We start from the raw sequence: 27,275 nt of genomic DNA, 5'->3' as shown, positions 1-27,275 counted from the left end.
ATTGATGACTGTTGTGGCCAGAAATTTGTAACACGAATTTCCCAGCCCCACAGCACTTATGTACATATCGGTAATATTTTTTTGTATAGATGTCTGTCTCCCTCAGTCTAGGCTGTGAACTCATGGGCAGGGAACGTCACTGTTAATTGTTGTGCTCTACTTTCCCAAGCACTTAGCATAGTGCTCTGCACACAGTAAGCTCAATAAATATGATTGAATGAATAAATGAATGAATCATCAGTGCTTTTTGAGTGCTTACCGTGTGCAGAGCGTTGTTCTAGGCCCTTGGGAGAGTACAGTACAACAATAAGCATACATATTCCCTGCCCACGATAAATTTACAGTCGAGAGGGGGAAAATTTATTTATTTGACCCGTAGGCCTAGTTTTGGTGCATCCAGTAGGTGATGGCGGTAGTGCTAGTTGGCAAAATGTACAAAATTGTAGATTCAGCAAGCGGGGTTACCATCAGGTGGCTAATTGAGGGTCCCCCCAAATTTAGGGGCAGCCAGTTTGGTCAGATGGAAGCAACTTGGGACTAGGAGTCTCCACACCCCAGACTCTATCATAAGCTTGGTAAGTGACCTATGGGAAGTCCAACTCTCTGTGCCTCAGTTTCCTCATATGCAAAATGGAGATAAAATACCCCTTCTCCCTCCCTCATACATGGGGCAGAAATTGTCTTATCTGTTTTACTTGTACCTATCCCAGCACATGATACCTAGGAAGGGCTCAATAATGCCATCTTATAATATAAAGGCAATTTCTATATTTATTGGAAGGGGGAGAGCAATAGGAGATGGCGGAGGGGGGATGAACCTTGTTTAATTCTGTTTGGGTACGTGAAAGATTGATTTGATTGTGGACAGGGGATATGTCTACCAACTCTAGTGTATTTTACTCTCCCAATTGCTTAGTACAGTATTCTGCATGTAATAAATGCTCAGCAGCATGGTGTTTTGGATAAGCCATGGGCCTGGGAGTCAGAAGGTCATGGATTCTAATCCCGGCTCCACCACTTGTCTGCAGTGTGACCTTGGGCAGGTCACTTCTCCGTGCCTCAATTATCTAATCTGGAAAACGGGGATTGAAACTGTGAGCCCCATGTGGGACAGAGACTGTGTCCAACCCCATTTGCTTGTATCCACCCTAGAGCTTAGTACAGTGCTTGGCACATAGTAAGAACTTAAATACCACAGTAATGATTAATATTGTTATTATTGATTGAATGGTCGATCTCTGGTATAGTACTCTTCAACATTAACTGCTCAATAAATGCCAGTGATTGATTGATTGATATCAAGAACAATGCTTTGCACATTAAGTGCTCAGTCAGTCAGTCATATTATTTGCAGAGCACTGTCCTAAGTGCTTGGGAAGAGTACAGTATAACAATATAATAGGCACATTCCCTGCCCACAATGAGTTTATGGTCAAGAGGCGCTCAATCAATAACCAGGATTGATTGATCTCTTGTACAATGTTCTGCAACATTAAGCGCTCAATAAATACCATGGATTGACTGATTGACTGCTTGATGGAGCTTAATCCCAGCTCTGCCACTTATCAGCTGTGGCTCAGTGGAAAGAGCACGGGCTTTGGAGTCAGAGTTCGTGGGTTCGAATCCCAGCTCGGCCACTTGTCTGCTGTGTGACTTTGGGCAAGTCACTTAACTTCTCTGTGCCTCAGTTCCCTCATCTGTAAAATGGGGATTAAGACTGTGAGCCCCACGTGGGACAACCTGATTCCCCTGTGTCTACCCCAGCGCTTAGAACAGTGCTCGGCACATAGTAAGCGCTTAACAAATACCAACAATAATAATAATAATAATTTGGGGCAAGTCACTTAACTTCTCTATGCCTCAGAGGCCTCATCAGTAAAATAGGGATTAAGACTGTGAGCCCCATGTGGGACAACCTGATTACCTGGTATCTCCCTCAACACTTAGAGCAGTGCTTGGCACATAGTAAGTGCTTAACAAATGCTATCATTATCATTATTATTCATCTCCGGTCAGCTGAGTAGCCGTGTAAGAGCTCCTCTCCATCTGTGCCGGATTCCCCGATTATGTAAGTTTCCCTGCGTCACAGGGGGTAATTGTTCGGTCACCGAAGCATGGGAAAAGAGCACATTCAAATGAATGTCTTTAATGAATTAACTTAATGAAGCTCCTCTGTTCTAGACGGAGGACCTTCATGCTGAGTGAAAACTCATCCCAGGACTCTAAACCCAGATCGATTGCTATTGCTTTCCAGCCCAAAATAGACATTCCTGAAGACAATGAGCCCCTGGCATTAGGAAGGGGAGAGGTGGGGGTGGGGTGGGGATTGCACTGTGAGAGTTCACACCCTAATTAACCGGTGTTATTTTGAAGGCGCCTTTGGCTAAATGGCATCTCTGAATTGAACGTAACCCCAATACCTCGGTGCCTCGATTGTTTCCGAAAGGCAGAGGTCAGTGAAGCAGATCGGGCGGGCAAAGTCGGACAGATTTGGAGTGTGAGAGCGGCAACCGATATCCTGTAGTCATTTCCACATGCCCCGTGAACAATAATAGTTGTTCCGTGTTATGTGTCGGGGTGTGGCGTGTTTGAAGTGAGAAGCGTCCTGTAGGCATGTTGTGGGGGAAAGCCCTCCTGGGTCAAGGCAAGGTTCATACAACCACTAGGGCTGTCAGAGTGGGTTATGGGTGATCATGTGCAGTGAACCCGTGAACTTGAATCGCTTTCTTGTATGTCATCCGTATCCGGGAATGTATTTACCCCGAAAGCCAGGAGAAATCTCCAATTAAGGTGCCAGGAAAGGAGCAAAATCAGTGTTGGAGATAACCAAGGAAGCACTGTTGAGACACCTGTTGGCCCTTAATCAGCGCTATTTAATGAGGGTTTACTGTGCAAAGAGCACTGTGCTGAGCACTTGGGAGATTATAGTATAACAGAATTAGCGGACAAGTTCCCTGCTCATCCATCCGGTTCCACGATGGTTCGGCACATGTTGTGCTACAACACGTTTAATCAGGCGAAATCCTCAAAAGCAGTCCGACACTTGAGCAGTTTATGTCGACTCTGATTGATTGCCTTTGTGGTTTTAATTATGAAGTCTCCTCGTCTTGCACCCAAGGGACGGATCCAGGGAAGAGGAGGCGGGACTTTCCCTGAAGCCACGGACCAAGAGACCCAGGCCTACCGGATCGGGTGGGAGACCGGATTGGGGGCAGAATTCAATGTAGGGTGGGTGACGGAAGGGCAGGGAAGGGAAATTAAGGATAGGGAAATTCCGTGCTTTTCCCATGTTCGATTATTTAGGAATGGATTAATAGGATGCCACCCTCCTTTCGGTCATGTGAGGGAAAATCTGTTTCACTTAGAGCCGGCAGCTGTGGCAGGGGATCGTGGGGTGAGGGAGACGGCGTCTTTGGTGTGCGGAAAGCAGACGTCCACTGGAGACCCATGCACGATTTCTCCGGAGCTGCCCAGATGGCAGAGCCGGGCTGGACCCAAATGGCGTCGAATGACCAGCAGATGTCGGTCTTAGGTCAAAGTTCACCTCCTTTTGTTTCATTTGATAGGTTGCCCAGACATGTGTCATCCAACCATAAGTCTTTTATTCATTTGACTGTATTTATTGAACCCTTGTGTGCAGAGCACTGTACTAAGCTCTTGGGACACTATAACAATACACAGACTCATTCCCTGCCCTCAGTGAGCTCACAGTCTAGAGGAAAATCACCTCCCGTCGCATCCCCTTCAGTTTCTCTCCTTGGGCTGTCCAGATGGCCTCTCCCACTGACGTCTCTCGACACGGAAAAGAATCGAACTGAAAGAGAGGAGTTCTGAAAGAATTCCCCATAGGGGTCTCTGCTTCAGACGGAGCCCCTCTGTCCATAAAGCATCTCCTGGGCTTAATGTGTCAGCCTCCTGAACGGGATACTGTGTCTAACAACTCGATTGTATTGTAGTCTCCCGAGTGCTCAGTACAGCCCTCTTTGCCGAGAAAGTGCTCAATAAATACCATTCATTGATTATTTAAGCATGCTGACGTGACAGAGAAAAGATTCAAAAAGATTAAGGCAGATCTCGGTCATCCACAAGGGCTTGTCGTTGTACTTTGTTATAACTGACATTTCTGGGGCTGTTACCAAGTGCTCTGTACACAGTAAATGCTCAGTAAATACGATTGAATGAGTGAATGAATAAATGAATGAATGGGACTCATGCAGCAGCAGCTTTAGACTATAAGCACCTCGTGGGCAGGAAACGTATCTACCAGTGTATCGGTAATAGGGAAGTGGGAGGAGTAGAGTTTATTGGTGCAGGTTCCCTCTGGCCACTACCTGGCAACTCATCTGCTGCTTGGGCAAGTCATTTCTTGGGCAAGAAATTACTCCACCCGCTTTCATAGCCTCATAGCCTGTTGAAGGCACATCTTCTCCAAGAGGCCTTCTGTAACTAAGACCTTCTTTCCTCTTCTCCCTCACCCTGACTTGCTCCCTTTATTCAATCCCCCTCCCAGCCTCCCAGAACTTATGTACATATCTGTCATTTACTTATTTCTATTAATGTCTGTCTCCCCGTTTAGATGGTCATCAATTTGTGGGCAGGGAATGTGTCTGTTTTTTGTTATATTGTACTCTCCCAAGAGCTTAGTACAGTGTTCTGCAGAGAGTAAGTGCTCAATAAATATGATTGACTGACTGAAATGCAGGGAGCAATAGATCATGAATCATCAAATATTGGCTTGAAGCAATTTAGAAGGCAGCGTGGCCCATTGGAAAGAACATGAGACTGGGTGTCAGGAGACCAGGGTTCTTATCCCAGGTTTGCCACTGACAGGTTGTGTAACTTGGACAAGCCACTGAAGTATCTCTGGGCCTCCATTTCCTCATCTCATAATGATAATAATAATCCTTGTACTTGTTAGATGCTTACTATGTGCTAAGCACTGTTCTAAGTACTGGGGTAGGTACAGGGTAATCAGATCAACCACAATCCCTGTCCCACTTGGGGCTTACAGTTTTAATCCCCATTTTACAGATGAGGTAGCTGAGGCACAGAGAAGTTAGGTGACTTGCCCAAGTTCACACAGTAGATTCATGGCAAAGTTGGGATTAGAACCCATGTCCTTTGACTTCCTGTGCTCTTTCCATTAGGCTCCTCTGTCAACTGTGCCAGTTCTCTCCCATCGGAGATGGTGAGCCATTTCCATGTGGTATAGGGCCCGGTCCAATCTGCTTGTCTTCTGTCTACTCTAGACCTTGGTACCTAGTAAGTGCTTAATAAATATCATAAGTCATGAAACTGTATTTTTTTCACTTGCTCCAGAACATGCACAAATAGTACTATGTTTACATCTTCCTATTGTGAATAGTAATGTGGAATGATGCCTAAATCAACATACAGTACCGATCCACTTGGGTACGGTAACAACACACTTTAAACAAAAACTTTGTGCAACAATTTGGTCACAAAAGGATTTTCCCTTCCCTCAGTCGATCAATTAATCAGTCATGGATTAATGTCAGTCTCCCCCTCTAGACTGTAAACTTGTTGTGGGCAGGGAATGTGTTACTTGATATGGTTGTACTGTACCCTCCCAAACTCTCAGTACAGTGCCTTGCACAAAGTAAGTGCTCAATAAACATGTTTCATTGATGGAGGACGGGCCTGGGAGTCAGAAGGACATGAGTTCTAATTCTGACTGCCACTTGTCTACTGTGTGATCTTGGGCAAGTCACTTAATTTCTCTGGACCACAGGGACCGCATCTGTAAAATGGGAGTTAAGACTGTGAGCCCCATGTGGAGGATGGACTGTGTCCAACCTTGAGTTTATCTTCAATCAATCAATTGATCTTATTTATTGAGCACTTGCTGTGTCCAGAACCCTGTACTAAGTGCTTGGGTGAGTACGGCACAACAGTATAGCAGACACGTTCCCTGCCCACAACGAGCTTTAACTTATATCTATCCCAGCGCTTAGTACAGTGCCTAGAATCTTGTCAGCACTTAGCATACGCCATGAAAATAGTCTTATTTATTGAGCTCTTCCTGGGAGCAAAGCACTGAACTAAGCGATTGAGAGAATAAAATATAACAGGGTTAGTCTTGACTGTTTTTGAACACTGTGTAATCACCACTTGTTTCCTGCCTCAGTTTCACACCGCACATATGGCGGGTTATGGTTTTAGTGCTGCTTCTGTCTAGGCACAGAAGAAAGAGCCTACATCTTGGTGTTTGTTTTCATTTCACACTTTTAGCTAAGCTGCTTTTTCTCTGTGCTGTGTCAATCACTCCTCGGGTTTTCTCTGCAATGGGAGTTTGGTTTTAGATTCTTTTGCAAAGGGATTGTTTAAACAACCTATCCAAGCCTCAGCTGCTTAGGTGGAGGAAATCCTACATGAACTGGAAAGTGTAAGAGAGGATTTAATGAGATTATCATGAACTGTTACTTCTCCAAAAAAAAAAGAAAAAACCCAAAAAACTCCAAGCTTGGAGCAGCTGTGCTTTGTGATTTTGGACAGGTGAAGGAATTTTTTTTAAAAAAAAATGTGTAGAGATCTTTGTGATATTCATACCTCATCAACTGTTCCAAATGAGCACAGTAGATGTATACGAGATGGCTAATGTAGTTCACGAATAACCAAAGTACTTGGCCGGTAGGTTGTTTTTGGTGAAATGAGAATGAATTTTTGCAATGATGCATAACCAAAGATAATATTACAGTTGGGTGTTCACTTGCACAGTTCATTCTCTGTGTGAAATCTGTGAAATTTCCCTTCAAGAAGAAGTGTTCACCGGGTAACCGTTTTTCAGAGCACTTCATTAATAGATGCTGACTATGTGCCAAGCCTTGTGCTAGACACAGAATAATCAGATCAGACACAGTCTCTGTTTTACACTCTAAGAGGGAGGAAGAAGTGGCAATTTTGAGGAACTGAAGCATAGAGAAGTTAAGTGACTTGTCCAAGGACCCACAACAGGCAAATGGCTGAGCTGGACAAGAACTCAGGTGTCCTGACTTCCAGACACACGCTCTTTCTACTAGGCCTTACTGTCTCTTTAAATGGGTGACCATGTATTATACTGAAACCTGTGAGATTAGCAGAAATACCCAGGTCTTAGAGTGCTTTTCTGTCACTTTACTTCATCTCCTCTTCCTCCTCCTCCTCTTCCTTTTCTTCATCATCATCAAGATAAGTACTGATAATGGTATTTATTAAGCACTTACTCTGTGCCAAGCACTATACTAAGCATTGGATTAGATAAATTTGGACACAGTTCCTTCTCTTCCTCTGCCGTCACCCCATCTCCATCTCCTCATCTCCTGGGTCCCCTCCCACCCTTGCTGCTCCTTCTCTCAATGAAAATGATGATGATGATGGTATTTAAGTGTTTAATATGTGCCAAGCTCTGTTCTAAGTGCCAAATCCTTATTCATTCATTCATTCAATAGTCTTTATTGAGCGTTTACTAAGTGCAGAGCACTGTACTAAGCGCTTGGAATGTACAAATCGGTAACAGATAGAGACAGTCCCTGCCCTTTGACGGGCTTACAGTCTAATTGGGGGCTTACACCTCCCCCCCCCCCCGAAATTAAGCTTTCCTCATGGACAAGAACCTATGTCAGCTCAAAGAGGAGAAAGCCCACTACCTTAGTAGCCTCAGTAGCCACTGTCCCCCCCTGGGTGAGGTGGGTAGAAGAGAGGAGGTGCCATAGTTTCAGGTGCCCCTCCTTCTCCTTACGCCCTTCCCCCCCCCCCCCCCGCTGCCCCCCGCATGGAGCCCGGAGCCTTGATGAGATATTCAAGAACAATTCAAGAATTGACTGCCAGCTTGACAATGTTCAGATAGAGCCAGACATCGGCATTGCTCTGGAGGAGAATTCTCTATGAACGCCTCTAGACCATAAGCTCGCTGTGGAAAGAGAATGTGTCTACCAACTCTGTTGTGTTGTACTCTCCCAAATTCTTAATACAGTGCTCAGCACACAGTAAGCACTCAAATGATATGATTGATTGAAAGCCACCTGCAGAATCGTCCTTCTCTGACAAACAAGGATTGGTTTCAGAGCCCACAAGCCCATCCTTTTACTGGGTGTTTAGACTCAGCCTTTTCAGGATTCGGAGAAAAGAGTAAAGTCCTGGAATCTACACTCTTCTAGTCAGACTTATTTTAATGGTATTATTAAATGCTTACTATGTATCAAACACTGTTCTAAACACTGAGGTAGATACAAGTTAATTAGGTAGGATACAGTCTGTGTCCCAGGTGGGGCTCACAGTCTAAGTAGGAGAGAGAACAGGAGAACTGAGGCACAGAGAAGTTAAGTGACTTGCCCAAGGTCCTACAGGAAGCAATTGACAGAACTGGAATAAGAACCCAGGTCCTCTGACTCGCAGGCCTGTACTTTGTCTACTGGACCATGCTGCTTTTTTTATAGCTTTTGTTAAGTGCTTGTTTTACTGCGTGTCAAGTATTCTTCTAAGCTCTGGGGTGGATACAAGTTAGGCAGAATACAGTTCCTGCCCTACGTGGGGCTAACAGTCAAGGAGGAGGAACAACAGATATTGAATTACCATTTTGCAGATGAGGCACAGAGAAGCTTGCCCAAGATCACACAGCAGGGAAGTGGCAGAGCAGGGATTAGAACCCAGGTCCGCTGCTTCTAGGGCCTTGCTTTACCCAGTGGGCCACACTGTTTCCCTGTCTCATGATAAATGCCTCCTTGCACAATATGAGAGTATGGAAGTTTATAATATCTTGGAAGTTCACCAGCTTGCTCTTGCGATGAGTTTGTATTAGGGATAAACAGAATTTTTCTCTCCTACATTGAAGGAGATCAGATAAGATCTGCTTAGGTAAAAAGGACAGAATCTATACAGAAACTCCCCCTTCTGAATTTAGTTCCCATGAATCCTCATTGAAATCTGGCATTTAGCTGGTTTACTTGTTTTTTGTTCATTCCAACTCCCTTGATCCCCGAATTTCATGGGGAGTAAATAAAGAGTGATGGTGATCATCTGAAAGAAATCCACCTAACAGATTTATATGGAGATCTTTGTTCACCCGCTGCTAAATGACAGTCATGAGATAAAAATGGAACTCAAGATATTTCTTTAAACTAGTGTCTTGGGATTAACAGAGTAGAAACCACAAAGCACTTTGAATTTTTGTTGAAAGGCCTGCCTCAAAAACTCACAGCTCTGCCACATTATAGAGGCATTTGTTTCCTAAGGAGTTTGTGGGTCAGGCAAAATGCCTAAAGCTAATTTTCTGTTAGGAATAAATTCATCAGTTGCCAGATTCACTACTTTAATTACTCTATACCCCTCCCTCACCCACCCCTTGCCAACGTGTGCGTGCACGCACCCACACCTGCAAACACACACGCACCCCTCCCAACCCGGGTCTATATTTGACTTTTAATGCCTCTATTTTCCCTTCTGTAAACAAACATTGCTTAGGTGGTATGGCAGATTAAGCTTTATAACATGATATGGATGTTTGAATAGTGTACAGGAATCACATTATTAAAAATATCAAGAATTATCCTTTTACTCATGGTGGTGTCCAATAATACAAATTTCAACATTTGTGCAAGGTCAGAAAGCACGTCAGTACTATTTTCTACAGAACACTTGATGCAATTGCCCTTCTCTTGCATCTTGGGAATAATAAAAATGTATATTTTTGGATGACTTGGTAGTTCATTCCTTAATGTAAGTCTGGTTTGCATTATTCTAATGAAAGCATTCATGCCATTTTCCCTTCCTAAAATGTTTCAAACTGCAGAAAAAAATTAATCAGCTAAAGATGAAAATCAGGAGCCAGAATCCTTATACGATGATATTCATCTGGGGAAAGAGGTGAAAAATGACAAGGCTGGTAGAAAAGCTAGCCAATTCTTCCTTTTTCTCTGAACGCGTCTAAGAGAGTTGTTGCTAATGGTAACTGCCCAGAAATTTTTGCAAAGTCCCATTTTAGTCTGCAGTCAGCCCCCTCAGCCCCCTCCCAAACATACTGTGCCACAGCTTTCAACTTTATTAAGTCTCCCCCTCACTCCCCACCTCTGGCCCCCCCTTCTCTCTTCTGAGTTAAATGGAAGAAAACTTTGTCCAGCTCCATGCAGGGAGCTTGATTGATGTCCAGAACATCTGAGGGACTTTTGTGTCCAGATCCTCAAATAAGGTCAGCCCTTATCCCATGAACCCACCCGCATCCTGAAACCCATTCAACAGTGACAGCCAGAGACCATAAGTGAGAATGCCAAATCATCCTTTACATGCCTTGAGCCACTTGTGGGATTATTTTTTTTTCCTTCTTTCTATTTACCCCTTCCTGTTTGGGGAAAACTGCCCAGGCTGTGAAAACTGAGACATTTTGCTGAGGAAAAAATGTGCTGCTCTTTGGACTTGTTTACTTGGAGTGGGGAGAGCCTTTTCACTAAGCAGCTGAAGTTGTTAATGGCTAGTGATGTGGAATGTGCCGAGTTAGAAGGGAGTAAGAGAAAGCCACTTAGACTTTGGGGTCTACTCAAACTTGTCAATTCATCGTAGAGAAGTCTCTTCAGCTGAAGGTTGGAAAAAATAATGGTCTTCATAACAACCTCTAGAGACCTCCCTGACTTGGGACAGAAGTAGTGGCAGTTAGCTGTGAAAACCCCTCGATCGGTTTTCGGATGAATAGAGCGTTGTCTGATTTTTCACGGCACAAGTTTCGTGAGAGCGCAATTTGGGGTTCAATAAGCCTCTAAAGTATTTTTGATCTCGGGGAAAAAAACTGCTTGGAAATGACAGTTAGTCTCCAGCTCTGTGATGTTTCTCAAATGAAAAGAGATAAAGCCGGCTCTTATTTTTTATGCTTATTTCTCTGATGCCTTCTGAGTTGTGGTTACGGCTTGGCTAATGGGGTCTTTTTCTTTCGGTTCTCAAGGATTGCATTAGCCAAAGAGGTGAAAATAATGGATCTAGCATGCCTCATTGTTCCTAGTAAAAAGAATAGGAAGAGAGTGACCTCTCCTAGGAAAAAGACATGTGTTTTCTTCATTTCTCTTGTGAAAGTTTCACTTGCCTTCCTTGAAATAGAATATCCAGTCTGGGTAGTATTGTGGAGTTTGCAGTTGTTGTTCCATGCCCCAGAAAGCGAATGGCACATTTATCTCCAGGACTATGGGAAAAGCCTCCTAAGTGTGAAGAACGTTTCCAGAAATCCTGGAGTTACACAGTGGGGCTCGGTTGATTTAACTCAAGCGAAGTGACATCAAACATGCAGCACTGTACTACTTCATTTCAAACTCTACCCCATTTAGATTATCTCCCTGGCTAGGATGAGAATGCTTCATCGGGGTTGACTAGTTCAGGAATTAAAGACAGGTGAGCATCTTGTGGGAGAGGGGAGAAATGAGACACTTCTGAGGAAACATCTGAATTTATCTGGGGGTGTGGGTGGATAACGTGAGATGGTGGTAATTTTCAGTTAAATGCCCTGGCCCCACCCCAGTTCCTTGCTGATTTAATCAGGGTCTCAATCCCCAACCACTCCTTCCCTCCTCCCTCCCCACCCGAGTCAGAGAGGAGACCCAGGGCATCTGGTGTCTCCTCTCAGTTTTCTAAAATATCTATGTGTCAGAAGTTTGCTCCATCTCTTACTGAATTTATTTCATTTTCTTCATAAGATATTTTATAAAGAATTGATCAATATAAAATTCAGGGGAAAATTGGGACCATTTGAATTATACCAAACGGTCAAGGGTATTTGTTTAGCGCTAATGGCGTGCACCTGGGAGAGTACAGTAGATTTGGTAGGCTTTGTGTTAGACTGAGAACTGGAGATAAGTAATAATAATAATAGTAATGATGGCATTTGTTAAGTGCTTACTCTGTGCAAAGCACTGTTCTAAGTGCCGGAGAGGCTACAAGGTGATCAGGTTGTCCCACATGGGGCTCACAGTCTTAATACCCATTTTACAGATGAGGTAACTGAGGCACAGAGAAGTTAAGTGACTTGCCCAAAATCACACAGCTGACAAGCGGCTGAGACGGGATTTGAACCCATGACCTCTGACTCCCAAGCCCCTGCTCTTTCCAATGAGCCATGCTGCTTCTCTGAAGGAAGAGAAGGAGAGAGGAGTGGAAATTGGCCGAAGAGGGCAGACGAATGAACAGGGTGGACTTGGATTGACCCTGAAAAGAGCTAGGAGGGTCACAACAAGTTGCTTCACGCTTTTCTGGCCGTGATCCTTAGAGAAGCAGCGTGGCCTAAAAATGGTGTGGACCTGTGTGTTCTAATCCCAGCCCTGACACGCCGGCTATGTGACCTTGGGCAAGTCGCTTTAACGTCTCTGGACCTCAGTTTCCTCATCTGTAAAATGGAGATTAAATACCTGTTTTCCTTCTCCTCTTAGACTATAAATCCTATGAGAGACAGGGACTGTGCCCGGGCTGATTATCTTGTGTCTACCCAAGCGCTTAGAACAATACTTAGTGCGTAGAAAGTGTTTAACAAATCCCACAATTATTTTTATTTTCCATTCAACCCTTCCTTGATTAACTCTCTCTTTTGTCTCCCTTGCTCTCCCGGTGAGCTGGAGAGAGTGGAGAGGCCACAGAGAAGGTAACAGACGAAGGCCTGGCCATAATTATTTCCGTGAGAATAAGCCGACGGATCGGTTGAAATGAATGGGGCCGTTCAACAAGATAATTGCCGTACTGGGTCCTGTATGGCTCCCAAATACACCTCCCTTCACTTTCCTGAAACAGCATGTTGCCCTTGGGATCAGCTAGGGGAGCTAGGGATTAGATCCCGAATTTAGAAAACACTTAGGTGGCAAATGGAGCTTACTCCCTTGGCAAAGTGAATAGTCAATTTGGGAAGGAACTGCCCAGAGGGAAACAACTGCATGGAGAAACAGCCTGGCCTAGTGGAAAGAGTACCGGCCTGGGAGTCAGAGGACCTGGGCTCTAATCTTGGCTCTGCCACTTGTCTGCTGTTCCCTCATTTGCAAAATGGAGATTCAATCCTATTCTCCCTCCTCCTTAAACTCTGAGCTCTACATGGGACCTGGTTATCTCATATCTATCCCAGTGGTTAGTATGGTACTTGGCCCAAAGTAAGTGCTTAACAAATATGATTATATATCATTATCCTTATTATTCTTTATCATCATCAGAGGGTGACATAGGTTTCAAAGGTTTTCCAGATCCTTCTGTGGTCTGAGATGCAGAAGCAGCAAGTTGATTTAAATGGCTGGCCCAGTAGGATGTTAGATTAATTAATTCATTTATAATAATAAGACCTTTACTTCCCCTACCCATCATTCAATCAGATTTAATCATTTTTAATCATATTCAATCATATCCATCCTCCACCCTTAAGCACTTTGATACTCACTGCAGCCCCACAGCGTTTACATAAATACCTTATACTTTGCTATTTTCCTCATCCATTACAGGTAATCTAATATTATAATTATATAATCTATAATCTCCTTATAGACTGTAAGGTCACTGTGGGCAGGGATCATGTCTAACAGCTGTGTTTTAGTCTCCCAAGCACTTAGTGTACTATACACACAAGCGCTCAGAAAATACCACTCATTGATTGGTCGGTAGATATTTACTCGGCGCTTGTCCCCTAGGAGGTTGCAGTTTGATGGGGGAGGAAGGCAGAAATCAATTGAATACCTTCTGTGGGAACAAGTGGAAAAATCTAGAAACAACCGGCAAGCACGAAAAGGTGAAACTAGTGGATGGAGTCCGTAAGTGGATGTGTTAGCTTAAGTGCTGAGGATGGCTGTTGGTGGAAATCAGCTGGGGAACGCCTCCAGGAGTGAGTGCATTTTCCAGAGAGCTTTGAAGTCTCAGAGGATCTGTAGGTCACGCAGAGAGAGCAGAACGTACATTGCTACCGGGTGGTGCCGTCCAACGGCTTGATCTCCAGCCATGTGAGCTATGCTGGCATGACGCCATGTCAGCAACATGGCATACGCCTCCGGGCTCAAATTGCACCGTCCTTTATCGTCTGAGGTCGACCTGGGATTCTGCTGACCCTCCTGTCAGGGACAGGAGGGCCCAGATTCTCATTGTCATTGAGGGGGGATAAAAAGGGAGGGAGACTTTGGGGAGGGGTTCAAGTAGGATCTGTGGGATGAGAGGGTGGCGGCCAAGCAAACAGATTGGAAGGAAATGGGGAACTCCTAGCTCTTTGCAGCCATACATGGAAACTTGCAGTTCTCAGAGGTGAATGATGGTGGGACTCCAGCCCAAAAAGCTGTGGGGGGAAAACAGGGGCTTCATCTCACAGCTGGGGGTCTGTGAAGAATGAGGTCCTTGGAGAAACTACAGAATGGGGACCAGTGCTTGAATCGACTCCTTTTCCCACTACAATCAATCAAATGTATTTATTGAGCACTTACTAGGTGCAGAGCACTGTACGGAGGCTTGGGAGAGTATGATACAACAGAATTGGCAGGGATATCTCCTGGTGTGAGTTAGGATAAAGTAGTTGAACAGCCTCGTGTTGGAGAAAATTGCATAATGATAGCCCAGGGTTTCACTGAAAATGAATGGGTTAGGGGTAGATAGTTCAAAGAATCAATCAATCATTTATTGAGTGCTTGCTATGTGCAAAACACTGTACTGAGTGCTTGGTAGAGTACAATAGACTAGGTAAGCACTATCCCTTGCCTCCAGGAGCTTACCCTCTAGTGGGGAAGACTGTCCCGAAAATAAATTACAGGTAGGGAAAAACATCTTAGTTTTAAAAATATGTGCAAAAATGCTGTGGGGGTGGAGAAGTTGACGAATACCCAAATGTTTAAAGGGTAAGGATTTAAGTGATAGCATATGGATTGCTATCTCATATGATTGCTAAACTCATATGTTTAAAGGGTGTGGATTTAGGAGCTAGGGTGGGGTGATAAGAGATGACAGTAAATTCCGAGGCAGGGCCTGGGGAGTTTAGCAGTGCTCTGCACAGAGTGAGCACTTAATATAACTACTACTACCCCATGCATCCTTCCCACACTGAATCGTCTCACACTGTGGGAAGAATGTTCCCTAATCCTTCCAAAGCTTTACAGTAGTGCAAACGTGTTCTAGCCATAGTGGCTTTACCTGGGTTCTAATCCCAGCTCTGCCACTTGTCTGCTGTGTGACCATGATCAAGACACTTCTCTCTTCTGGGCCTCAGTTCCCTCATCTGGAAAATGGAGATCAAGACTGTGAGCCCTATGTGGACAGGGATTGTGTCCAACATGAATATCTTGTATCTACCCACCCCAGTGCTTAGAACGGTGCCTGCCACATAGTAAGTGCTTAAGAAATACCATTATTATTATTATATGCAGTGCTGCATCAAAGGATGGTTAAGTGTGACAACTGCCCTGGGCATACTCCTTAGAAGAGATGTTAGCCCCTGGCTCATTGCTAGGAGACGGGAGTGTGTAAGGTAATGGGAAAATAGGGAGTTGCTGTCATCAGACCTCTTTCCCCTCCCTGGACACCAAGGATAAAGAACAAGAAAACTGGTGCTTCCAGGCAAAAATGCTCAGATTCAGCTTTGCTCACCAACTGTGTAGAGAAGCAGTGTGGCCTAATGGCTAGAGCACAGGCCTGGGAGTCAGAAGGTCATGGGTTCTAATCCCGGCTCTGCCACATGTCTGCTGTGCGACCTTGGGCAAATCACTTCTCTGGGCCTCAGTTACCTCATCTGTAAAATTGGGGGTTAAGACTGTGAGCCTGATGTGGGGCAGGGATTGTGCCCAACCCAATTTGCTTGTATTTCTTCCCCTCTCCCCCTGCCAGTATTTAGTACAGTGCTTGGCATGTAGTAAGCACTTAACAAATAGCACAATTACTATTATTATTATTATTAAAGTCTGTCTCTCCCCACCTGGATGAGGAGGAGAATTTGTCAGCAGGGAAGGGGGCCCTCTTTCCCTTCATTTCCAGGAGGTGGAATGAACTTGCTCTGGGGAGTAAATGGTTTGGGACCCTGAAGAGCCAGGGATGCGTTTCTTGATACCATTGAAGACAGGAATGTGATTGATATGATGAGTATTCATCAAATGGTATGAACTGTTCTCCCTCCTACTTAGAGCTCATGGGGGGCAGGGACTGTGTCCCAACCTAATTAACTTGTATCTACCCCCAGTGCATAGAACAGTGTTTGACACAGCATTTAACAAATACCATAAAAACAAAAAACAAAAACTGAATGTGTTAGAACTGGAGAACAGTACAGCTCACACATACTCAGTGGTTTTCCCAGTGCATTTGAGAAAGAATGCATCTCTGTAAAGAATGCACCTCTCTGATCAATTATTCGTATTTACTGAGAGCTTATTATGTGCAGAGCACTGTACTGAGCATCTGGGAGAGTACAATATATGACTTGGTAGACACATTCCCTGCCCACAATGAGCTAACTAAACTGTAAACTCCAGGTGGGGAGGAATCATGCCTACCAACTCTGTTTTATTGCACTCTCCCTAAATGCTTAATACGGTGCTCTGCACAGAGCAAACACTCTGAAAATGTCACTGATAGATTGCTTCTTCTAAAGGGGCAGACACAAGAACAGTATTTTTTTCCACCCTTCCAGAAAACAGTAAAACCAGAAGACAGAAAAAGGTGAATTCTCAAACAAAAAAATAGGTCTAAAAATAGGGAGAAATCTCAAACTTATCAGAAAGAGAATGGGACTTTGTTGAGGGGACAGTGTAAGCCCTCCATTGACTGATAGGATTTGTGGGAAATTTTTGTAGCTTTCAATGACTTTCATTCACACACACACACATGTGCATTTCTAGATTTTTATTGTGCTGTAGAGGAATTGAAATGAGGGAATTTTTCTACTTTTAATAATGTCAGTAATTTATTCTAGAAAGAAAAAAACCGCTTTACATGTTTTTGGAGGTTATGGTCTAAAAATGGCAAAAGTTAATAGCGAGGATTCAATTATTATTTTTTTCTTCCAGTTGACTAATCTGAGCCTGGATCTTGTCTATTTGTAGTTTGGCTGATAAAAGTTTAAAGTCCCCAGTTTTCAAGTGACTCTCGGTAGTGTTAATTCTTATCTTTCGAACAACTCTGTGGTCGGGGAGGAACTAGTTTGAGGCATATGATTCTCAAAAAAAGGAAACGTGTGTGTGTGTATGTGAGAGACAACCAAAAGCCGGATCGGCATATGAGCGCCATACACTTCGTGTATGATGTATGTGTGAGATAAACAACAGTGTATATTTGTATACATTGCTTATTACTCTATTTTATTAATGATGTTTATATATCTATGATTCTGTTTATCTTGATGGTGTTGATGCGTGACTACTTGTTTTGTTTTGCTGACTGTCTCCCCCTTCTAGACTGTGAGCCCGTCGTTGGGCAGGGATTGTCTCTATCTATTGCCGAATTGTATATTCCAAACGTGTTGTACAGTGCTCTGCACACAGTAAGTGCTCAATAAATATGATTGAATGAATGAATGAACTTCTCTGTGCCTCAGTGACCTCATCTGTAAAATGTGGATTAAGACTGTGAGCCTCACGAGGGACAACCTAGTTACCTTGTATCTACCCCAGTGCTTAGAACAGTTCTTGGCACATAGTAAGCACTTAACAAATACCATCATCATCAACATCATTAATCCCCATTTAACAGATGGTGTCACTGAGGCACAGAGAAGTGAAATGAATTGCCCAAAGTCACAGAGCTGACAAGTGGCCAAGCAGGGATTAGAACCCACGAACTCTGACTCCCAAGACTGGACTCTTTCCACTAAGCCATGCTGCTTCTCCATGAGTTCTAATCCCCTCTCTGCCACTTGCCTGCTGTGTGGCCTTGGCCAAGTCACTTCTCTTCTCTTGGCCTTAGTTCCCTGATCTGTAAAATGGGGATGGAGACCGTGGGACCCATTTGGGATGAGGACTATGTCCAATCTGACTTGCTCAGGTCCACCCCCAAAGCTTAGTATAGTGCCTGGAACCCTTAGTAAGCGCTCCACAAATAACCACAACCATCATTCACTTGTGTGTATTTGTATATGATGATGAGGGCATTTGTTAAATCTTTATGCTGTGCCAAGCACTGTTCTAAGCACTGGGGTAGATACAGGGTAATCAGGTTGTCCCACATGGGGCTCCGACTTTTAATCCCCATTTTACAGATGAGGTAGCTGGGGCATAGAGAAGCAGCGTGGCGCAGTGGAAAGAGCATGGGCTTTGGAGTCAGGGCTCATGAGTTCGAATCCCAGCTCTGCTACTTGTCAGCTGTGTGACTGTGGGCAAGTCACTTAACTTCTCTGTGCCTCAGTTCCCTCATCTGTAAAATGGGGATTAAGACTGTGAGCCCCGCGTGGGACAACCTGATTCCCCTGTGTTTACCCCAGCGCTTAGAACAGTGCTCTGCACATAGTAAGCGCTTAAGAAATACCAACATTATTATTATTATTATGAAGTGACTTACCCAAGGTCACACAGCAGACACGTGGCAGAGGTGGGATGAATAATAATAATAATGATGATGATGGCATTTGTTAAGCGCTTACTCTGTGCCAAGCACTGTTCTAAGCACTGGGGAGGATGCAAGGTGATCAGGTTGTCCCACGTGGGGCTCTCAGTCTTCATCCCCATTTTCCAGTTGGGGTAACTGAGGCCCAGTGAAGTGACTTGCCCAAAGGCACACAGCTGACAAGTGGCAGAGCTGGGGTTAGAACCCACGGCCCTCCGACTCCCAAGCCCGGGCTCTTTCCACTATTTGTTTATATTATTTATTACTCTCTTTTCTTAATGATGTGTCTCTGTCTATGATTCTATTAATCTCTTTTGATGGTACTGATGCCTGACTGTTTTCTTTGGCTGTCCACCACCCCCTTTTAGACCGCGAGCTCGGGACTGGTCACGGATCGTCTCTCCCTGTTGCCAAGTTGAACTTTCCAAGCGCTTAGTAGAGTGCTGTGCCCATAGTAAGCGCTCAATAAATACGATGAGAAATATGAAGAGAGGCAGTGTGGCTCAATGGAAAGAGCCCGGGGTTGGGAGTCAGAGGTCATGGGTTCGAATTCTGGCTCTACCACTTGGCAGCTGTGTGACTTTGGGCAAGTCACTACACTTCTCTGGGCCTCAGTTCCCTCATCTGTAAAAATGGGGATGAAGACTGTGAGCCTTATGTGGGACAACCTGATTACCCTGTATCTCCCCCAGCGCTTAGAGCAGCACTCTGCACAGAGTAAGTGCTTAACAAGTATCAACATTATTCTCCTCTGGGCCTCAGTTGCCTCGTCTGTAAAAAATGGGAATGAAGACTGTGAGCCCCACGTGGGGCAACCTGATCACCCTGTATGTCCCCCAGCTCTTAGAACAGTGCTCTGCACATAGTAAGCGCTTAACAAGTACCAACATTATTATTCTCTGGGCCTCAGTTCCCTCATCTGTAAAAATGGGGATGAAGATTGTGAGCCCCACGTGGGACAACCTGATCACCCTGTATCTCCCCCAGTGCTTAGAACAGTGCTCTGCACAGGGTAAGTGCTTAATGTTTGTATTTGCTTAACAAGTACCAACATTATTATTCTCTGAGCCTCAGTTCCCTCATCTGTAAAAATGGGGATGAAGACTGTGAGCCCCACGTGGGACAACCCGATCACCTTGTACCTCCCCCAGCACTTAGAGCAGTGCTCTGCACAGAGTAAGCGCTTAAATACCAACGTTATTATCATTACGATTAGACTGTAAGCCCATCAAAGGGCAGGGAGTGTCGCTATCTGTTACCGATTTGTAATAATGTTGGTATTCGTTAAGTGCTTAGTATGTGCAGAGCACTGTTCTAAGCGCTGGGGTAGACACAGGGGAATCAGGTTGTCCCACATTGGGCTCACAGTCTTAATCCCCATTTTCCAGATGAGGTAACTGGGGCACAGAGAAGTGAAGTAACTTGCCCACAGTCACACAGCTGACAAGTGGCAGAACAGGGATTCGAACCCATGACCTCTGACTCCAAAGCCCATGCTCTTTCCACTGAGCCATGCTACTAAGCGCTTAGTACAGTGCTCTGCACATAGTAAGCGCTCAATAAATACTATTGAATGAATTATGATGATGGTGGAATGAATGAATGAATGAAGGAATTAATGAATGATTGGCCGGCGGGCCAATCAGAGCCCCCGCCGCGCGAGGCCCCGCCCCTTCTCCGACTGCTGCTCGCGCGCGCCCCCTCCCGCCTCTCGGTGGGAAGGCAGCCGCCGCCTGTGCGCATGCGCTCTTCGCCGACCGGAGGGAGAGTCGGAAGAGCCGGAGCCGGATCGGGACTGGAGCGGGAGCGGGAGCGGGAGCAAGACACGGAACCGGAACGGGATCCGGATCGGGAGCCGAGCGGCGCGGGCATCTCTCCCGTTCCCTTCCCGGCGGGAGAGCCTTTTCCCGGGAGCGTTTGCAGCTGAGCTGGAAGGCCGGGAGAGAGCCGGGAAACCCCGGACCCGGCTGCATTCGTTGGTGCAACACGGTAGGGAGAGGCAACGACTCTGAGCGCCACCCTCCGCCCCCGCCTCGTTGCAGAGGAGCTCAGCCGCGTGCAGAGCACTGTACTGAGCGCTCCGGCGAGGACAACGCGGAGGGTAGAGTGTCTCCCCACCACGGGCTCCTTTGGTCTTGGACCCGAGCCCTCCTGATAGGGTTTGGAGACCTCCAGCGCCAGGATCGCGTTATCCAAACGCTTGGGGCGTTAAAGAGGACTTCTCCCAGTGCTGTGCACCTAAGAGGGAGCAAGTCAAGTGGTGGGGAAGGGAAAAAAAAGGGGGTCTTAGTGATTCAGTCAATCAGGGCTACTTATTGAGCGCTTACTGTGTGCAGAGAACAGGGCACGAGTCGCTTTTTTGTTTGTGTAATAATAATATTAGACTCTGCAGTTGATCTAAGAGGGAGCAAGTCAAGTGATGGGGGAAGGAAAAAAAAAAGGGGGTCTTAGTGATTCAGTCAGGGCTACTTCAGTCAATCAGGGGTACTTATTGAGCGCTTACTGTGTGCAGAGAGCAGGGCATGAGCCACTTTTTTGTTTGAGTGTAATAATAATATTAGACTCTGCAGTTGATCTAAGAGGGAGCAAGTCAAATGATGGGGGAAGGAAAAAAAGGGGCTCTTAGTGATTCAGTCAATCAGGGGGACTTATTGAGCGCTTTTTGTGTGCAGAGAGCAGGGCACGAGTCACTTTTTTGCTTGTGTAATAATAATTTTATTAGACTCTGCAGTTCATCTAAGAGGGAGCATGTCAAGTGGTGGGGAAGAAAAAAGGGGACTTAGTAAATCAATCAGTCGGGGGTACTTATTGAGCGCTTACTGTGTGCAGAGAGCAGGTCATGAGTCGCTTTTTTGTTTCAGTGTAATAATAATATTATTAGACTCTGCAGTTCACCTAAGAGGGAGCAAGTCAAATGATGGGGGAAGGGAAAAAAAGAGGGTCTTAGTGATTCAGTCAATCAGGGGTACTTATTGAGCGCTTACTGTGTGCAGAGAGCAGGGCACGGGTCTCTTTTTTATTATAGTGTAATAATAATACTGTTATTAGACTCTGCAATTGATCCAAGAGGGAGCAAGTCAAGTGGTGGGGAAGAAAAAAGGGGACTTAGTAAATCAATGAGTCAGGGGTACTTATTGAGCACTTACTGAGTGCAGAGAGCAGGGCATGTGTCTGTATTGTTATAGTGTAATAATATTAATAGACTCTACTTGCTCCCTCTTAGATGCACTGCAAAGTGGTGGGGGAAGAAAAAAAAAGGGGACTTAGTAAATCAATCATTGGTACTTATTGAGCAGTTACTCTCTGCGGAGAGCAGGACATGTGTCTCTTTTTTATTATAGTGTAATAATAATAATAATAGACTGCAGTGCATCTAAGGTGCAAGTAAAGTGGTGGGGGAAGAAAAAAAGGGACTTAGTAAATCAGTCAATCAGTGGTACTTGTTGAGCGCTTACTGTGTGCAGAGAGCAGGGCATGTGTCTGTTTATTGTTACAGTGTAATAATAGTTATGGAGTGTGAGCTTATAATGGGCAGGGATTGTCTCTCTCTATTGCTGTATTGTACTTCCTCAAGCACTCAGTACACAGTAAGTGCTCAATAAATATGTTTGAATGAATTAATGAATAATCATATTTATCAAGCTCTTATGGTGTGTAAAACACTGAGCTAAGCGCTTGGGAGAGTACAGTACAATATCAAACACATTTCCTGCCCACGATGAACTCACAGTGCTTACTGTGTGCCAGGCACTGTACTAAGCCCTGTCGAGGAAGACAGGCACATGTATTCCCCCAAGCATTTAGTTCAGTGTTCTGCACGCTGTAAGCGCTCAATAAATTTGATTGAACGAATGAAAGAGCACTTGGCATGCACACTGCCAAGTGAGCCCGTTGTTGGGCAGGGATTGTCACTATCTGTTGCCAAATTGTACATTCTAAGGGCTCAGTACAGTGCTCTGCACACAGTAAGCGCTCAATAAATACGAATGAATGAATAAACAAGTGAAAGGGGGTGGGTGAGGCTATAAGGTCAAATCACCTATAGGATGAGGCTGGGGTGCATTTGAAATAGCTGTATGGAGAGGAAATACAAGTGCACTACTAATTAAGATGGAACACATGTTCCAAAAATGGGTATTTTTCCTTTGGTTCTTTTAAGGCTTTAATAGAACCGTTACCTTTTTTTGGTAACTGGACAAACACTTTCATATTCTGAGACAAAGATAAAGTCTTTCATGAAATGTTCAGGGCAGTAATTTGGAATGGGGGAGGTAGTGCTTGGTTAAAAGGTTTGATTTAATCTGAAAAAACAAAATGTTGGATGCAGAAAATTCATGATCTCAAGGGGAGATAGGTTTGTTTTTCAATCATGTGTGTCTCTTTGGTTCCTCTTCCGTGCGGGACTTGCTTGGAGTAGAATACAATTGTAGTATTATAAAAAGAAAACAAAAGAACCACCCCCAAAACTTGACCGGAACAAATTGGTGGAATTTCTGCGATGGTCTGACTTTTCCAAATAGAATTTATTAATTGATTGACCTGAAGAAATCGAACTATTGATAATTATTTAGTGAATTTACTCAGAAAGGTGTTAGGACCTTTGGACTAGGTAAAACTTCCCTTGCCTAGTTTTCAGTAGGAGCATTGGTGTTTGCGCAAAACCCCTAAGATTCAGTTAAATGGAAGATAATGTACTCGTTCCTATAGATCTGAGGGCCATTTGTTGTTATAAGACTTTGTGTGGCAGCTTGAAAAGTCTGGCTATATTGTTTTTTTTTCCCTTGGTATACCTACACAGCTGGCTACTAAATCAGAAGGGAAGAGTTGATTTGATAACCTTAACACTCATCTCTGATCTTATCTAGCTATAACTGCCAATCTATTTTAGAAGATAAGCAAAGCGGATATATGCCTATTTGTCTCCTGTTTGACAGTGACATTTTATCCCTGTACACAAATATCACCTGATGTTACCATTCATATTGTGTGGATGGAAAGATAATCCGTTTTATTCTGTTGGCAAAGCACCGGGATTTTATGGCATTCCTATAGAAATCTACAAACAGGAGGGCACTAAATGTTTAGACACCTTTCTGGGCTAAGCTTGCTTCATCACAGAGAGCACGAAATAAATGCCTCAGGACTTCAAAGAAGCCACTTTAATCATATTCAAGAAGAGAGGTGAGAAAAGTGACCCTAGGCATTAGCAGGGTGTTTTTTTCCACTGCAGACAAAATTCTAGCCAGAATTGAGCTATCAAAAGAAACTAAAATGGTAATAAGCTCTTGTGGGCAGGGAACGTGTCTGTCGACTCTTGTTTTATTGTACTCTCCCAACTGTGTAGTACAGATGTCTGTAAGCAGTAAGTGCTCGATAAATACCATTTTTTAAATAGTATCCATTAGGGTTCACTATGTGTAAGACGCTGTTCTAAGCACTGGGGAAGATACAAAGCAGTCAGGTTGGACACGGTCTGTGTCCCACATGGGACTCACAGTCTTAATCCCCATTTTATAGATGAAAAAACTGAGATGCAGAGAAATTAGGTGACTTGTTCAGGGTCACACAGCAGACAAGTGGTGGTCGCAGTATTAGAACCTGGTCCTTCTGACTCCCAGGCCTGTGCACTATCCACTAGGCCATGCTGCTTGATAATAATGGCATTCGTTAAGCACTTACTAGGTGCCAAGCACTGTTTTGAGTGCTGCAGTAGATGCAAGATACAAGATTGGACAGAGTCCCTGTCCCATATGGGGCTCACAGTCTAAATTGGAGGGGAAAATGGGAATTTAATCCCCATTTTACCGATGGGGAATTGGAGGATTTGGCAAGAAGGAGATCATTGGTGACCTTTGAGTGGGCGGTGTCTGTGAAGCGAGCGAGACGGAAGCCAGATTGGAGGGGGTCAAGAAGGGAATTGAACAAGAGGAATTTGAGACAGCAGGTGTGGACAGCTCACTCAAGGAGTTTGGAGAGGAATGGGAGAAGGGAGATGGGGCAATAACTGGAGGGAGCAGTCGGGTCAAGGGAGGGTTTTTGACAATAGGTAAGGCATGGGTGTGTTTGAAAGCAGCAGGGAAGAAGGTTTTTGGGTGCTTGATTGATCTTTGAAACATGACATATAGAAGAAGTGTTTTCAGAGCCCCCTTCAATGTATTTGACACTTTCTACAGAACTGGGCTTTTTCAGCTTCTAAGCAAATTCAGTTGCACACTGGAAAGTTTGGCAACATCTTAAATGCTCTTTAGTAATATTTTGACCGGCTGAGTCTGAATCTAAGGTGCCCTATTCCATTACCATTTTTAAGTGGAGCAGGGGTCTGTTTTTGGAGGAATACCATTCAATTTATTCTACAACACTGAGGGACTTGAAAACTGGTGTCTGAATTCTACTGGGACAACCGTCTACCAGCTCTGATATTTTTTTTCTCGCAATTTATTACAATGACACTTGCTATGTGTCAAATGCTGTTCTAAGCCCTGGGGTAGGTTCAATTTAATTAGGTCGGACACAGTCCCTGGCTCATGGGGCTCACGAGCTAGGTAGGAGGGAGAACGGATCTCCCTATTTTACAGTTGAAGAAACTGAGGAACAGATGAAATGAAGTGACTTGCCCAAGGTCTCATAGCAAGCAATTGGCAGAGCTGGGGTTAAAACCCAGATCCTTCTGACTTCCAAGCCCATGTTTTCTCCACTAGGCCACATTGCTTCTCAACCGTACTCTCCCAAGTGCTCCACACAGAGTAACTGCTCAATAAATGTGACTAAATTGATTTTAGAGGGACATAGAAAGAAATAGAAAACCTAAATGAGCCAGCCACCTACTATTTGGTGACAGACAGCAATGGTGATGCTTACTGTGTGCACAGCCCCACAAGTTCCGTGGCCAAGGCGGGGGCCTTCTCCATGAGCCTGGGAGAGTAGTTTCATCCACTTCATCTGCTGGCTGTCCATACAATCAGGTACTGAGGCTGAACCACTGATGCTGAGGTTGTGGAGGAAATCAAGCCCACCAAGCATTGAGTCAGTGCTGATTAGAGTCACAATTAGCAGGTAACGTTGAACAGTAACAGACCATCTCAGTTGACAAGTGGAAGGTGAGCTGCATCAATGTGTTATTTTCTTAGCGCTTACTCCATGCACAGCATTGTACTGAGCGCTTGAGAGAGTACACTATTCCTTGATATTAATATTATTTATATTAAGGTCTGTCTCCCCATCTAGACCTTGAGCTTGTTGTGGTCAGGGAATGTGTCTATTGTTGTACTCTCCCAAGGGCTTAGTACAGTGCTTTGCTCACAGTAAGCACTCAAATACGATTGAATGAATGAATACAATGCAGTTCGGTTGGTAGGTCGTGGGTTCTAATCCAGCTCTGCCACCTGTGTGCTGTGTGGCCTTGAGCGAGTCACTTCACTGTGCCTCAGTTACTTCACTGGTAACATGGGGATTGAGACTGTGAGCCCTTTGTGGGGCAGGGACGGTGTTCAATTTGCTTGTATCCACCCTAGGATAGTTCCTGCCACATAGTAAGCACTTAACAAATAACACAATTATTATTATCCGATCCCTGCCCTCAAGGGACTTACAAAGTAGCTGGGAAGGAAGCCAGTGTCTAGGGCATGGGTCAGCACGGGAGGCATGACCAGCATCGTAAATACTAGACACAGCCACCCAAACAGTGTCATGGAGCAGAGGAGCTGTGAAGCAGAGACTGGCCGAATAGCTAGAAACATGGCAGTTGATCTCGAGTAGCGGCTTCGGCAAGATCGAGAGACCGAAGAGGCAAATTTGGACGCACATGAGTGCAGCAGGGAAAATTTCCTTGAGCATAGTGTGAGGAATAGGGTGTCAGTCAGACTTCGGTCCTTCTCGTCAGCTAGACACACGCTCAACAGAGATATCTCACTGTCATATGTGTTGCTTCCGAATCTGATGGGCAGCTCCAGGCTCTTTCTTTCTCTCCTTCTCCCCCTCCCTATCCCCCCTTACCTCCTTCCCTTCCCTCTTTCCCGCTCCCTTCTTCACCTCCTCCCTATCCCTTTTTCTTCTTCTCTCCCCCTCTCCTTTCCCTCTCTCCCTTTTTCTCCCTCACTCTCCCCCTTTCCTTTCCCCTCTCTCACCTCCTTTCTCCCCCTGGATGGCACCTATCCCACCACTTAGGACAGTGCTTGACCCGTAGTACACACTTGACAAATACCACGATTATTGTTATCGTTAATAATAATAATGACTATGCTAGCGGTATCCAGGCTGGTAGTATTTAAGTTAATAATAATTGGGGTAGTTAAGCACTTAATGTGTGTCAAGCACTGTTCTAAGCACTGAGGAAGATACAGGATGATTAGGTCGGATACAGTCCCTATCTCACACAGGCTCACAATCTAAGTAGGAGGGAGAACTTAGAACTTAGAACTTGGATCTCCATTTTACAGAATGTCGCCCCTAGAAAGCTCCCAGCCTGAAACTGTTTTGACGGGTGGCAGAGTGGGGGACTTTTTGCTTATGAAGAAGCAGCATGGTATAGTGTATAGAGTCTGGGCCTGGGAGTCAGAAGGTCATGGGTTCTAATCCTGGCTCTGTCACTTGTCTGCTATGTGACCTTGGGCAAGTCACTTCTCTGGGCCTCAGTTCCCTTATCTGTAAAATGGGGATTGAGACAGTGAGCCACATGTGGGATAGGGACTGTGTCCAACCCAATTTGCTTGTTTCCAACCCAACACCTAATACAGTGCTTGGCACAGAGTAAGCGCTTAACAAATTACATAATT

The 27,275-nt window shown here is 44.7% G+C and overlaps 1 protein-coding gene across 4 annotated transcripts in view; it reads left to right on the top strand.

The window, feature by feature from the left end:
- The window catches only part of BMPR1B (bone morphogenetic protein receptor type 1B), a 251,003-nt gene that overhangs the window by 162,336 nt on the left and 61,392 nt on the right, over positions 1-27,275 (top strand). The window contains exon 1 of one of the 4 annotated variants that reach the window (XM_029076392.2): positions 20,398-20,493. The exons of 2 other annotated variants lie outside the window; for them this stretch is intronic. The gene's annotated coding sequence lies outside the window, so the exon portion shown is untranslated. Of the gene's footprint in view, positions 1-20,397; positions 20,494-27,275 lie in introns of those variants that run through there. One more of the 4 variants, XM_029076393.2, reaches the window with a different exon arrangement.

This window comes from Ornithorhynchus anatinus, chromosome 12 (genome assembly GCF_004115215.2).
Source record: "Ornithorhynchus anatinus isolate Pmale09 chromosome 12, mOrnAna1.pri.v4, whole genome shotgun sequence".
In the NCBI taxonomy this organism is placed as follows: Eukaryota; Metazoa; Chordata; class Mammalia; order Monotremata; family Ornithorhynchidae; genus Ornithorhynchus; species Ornithorhynchus anatinus.
This window is presented reverse-complemented; position numbering and strand designations above follow the sequence as displayed.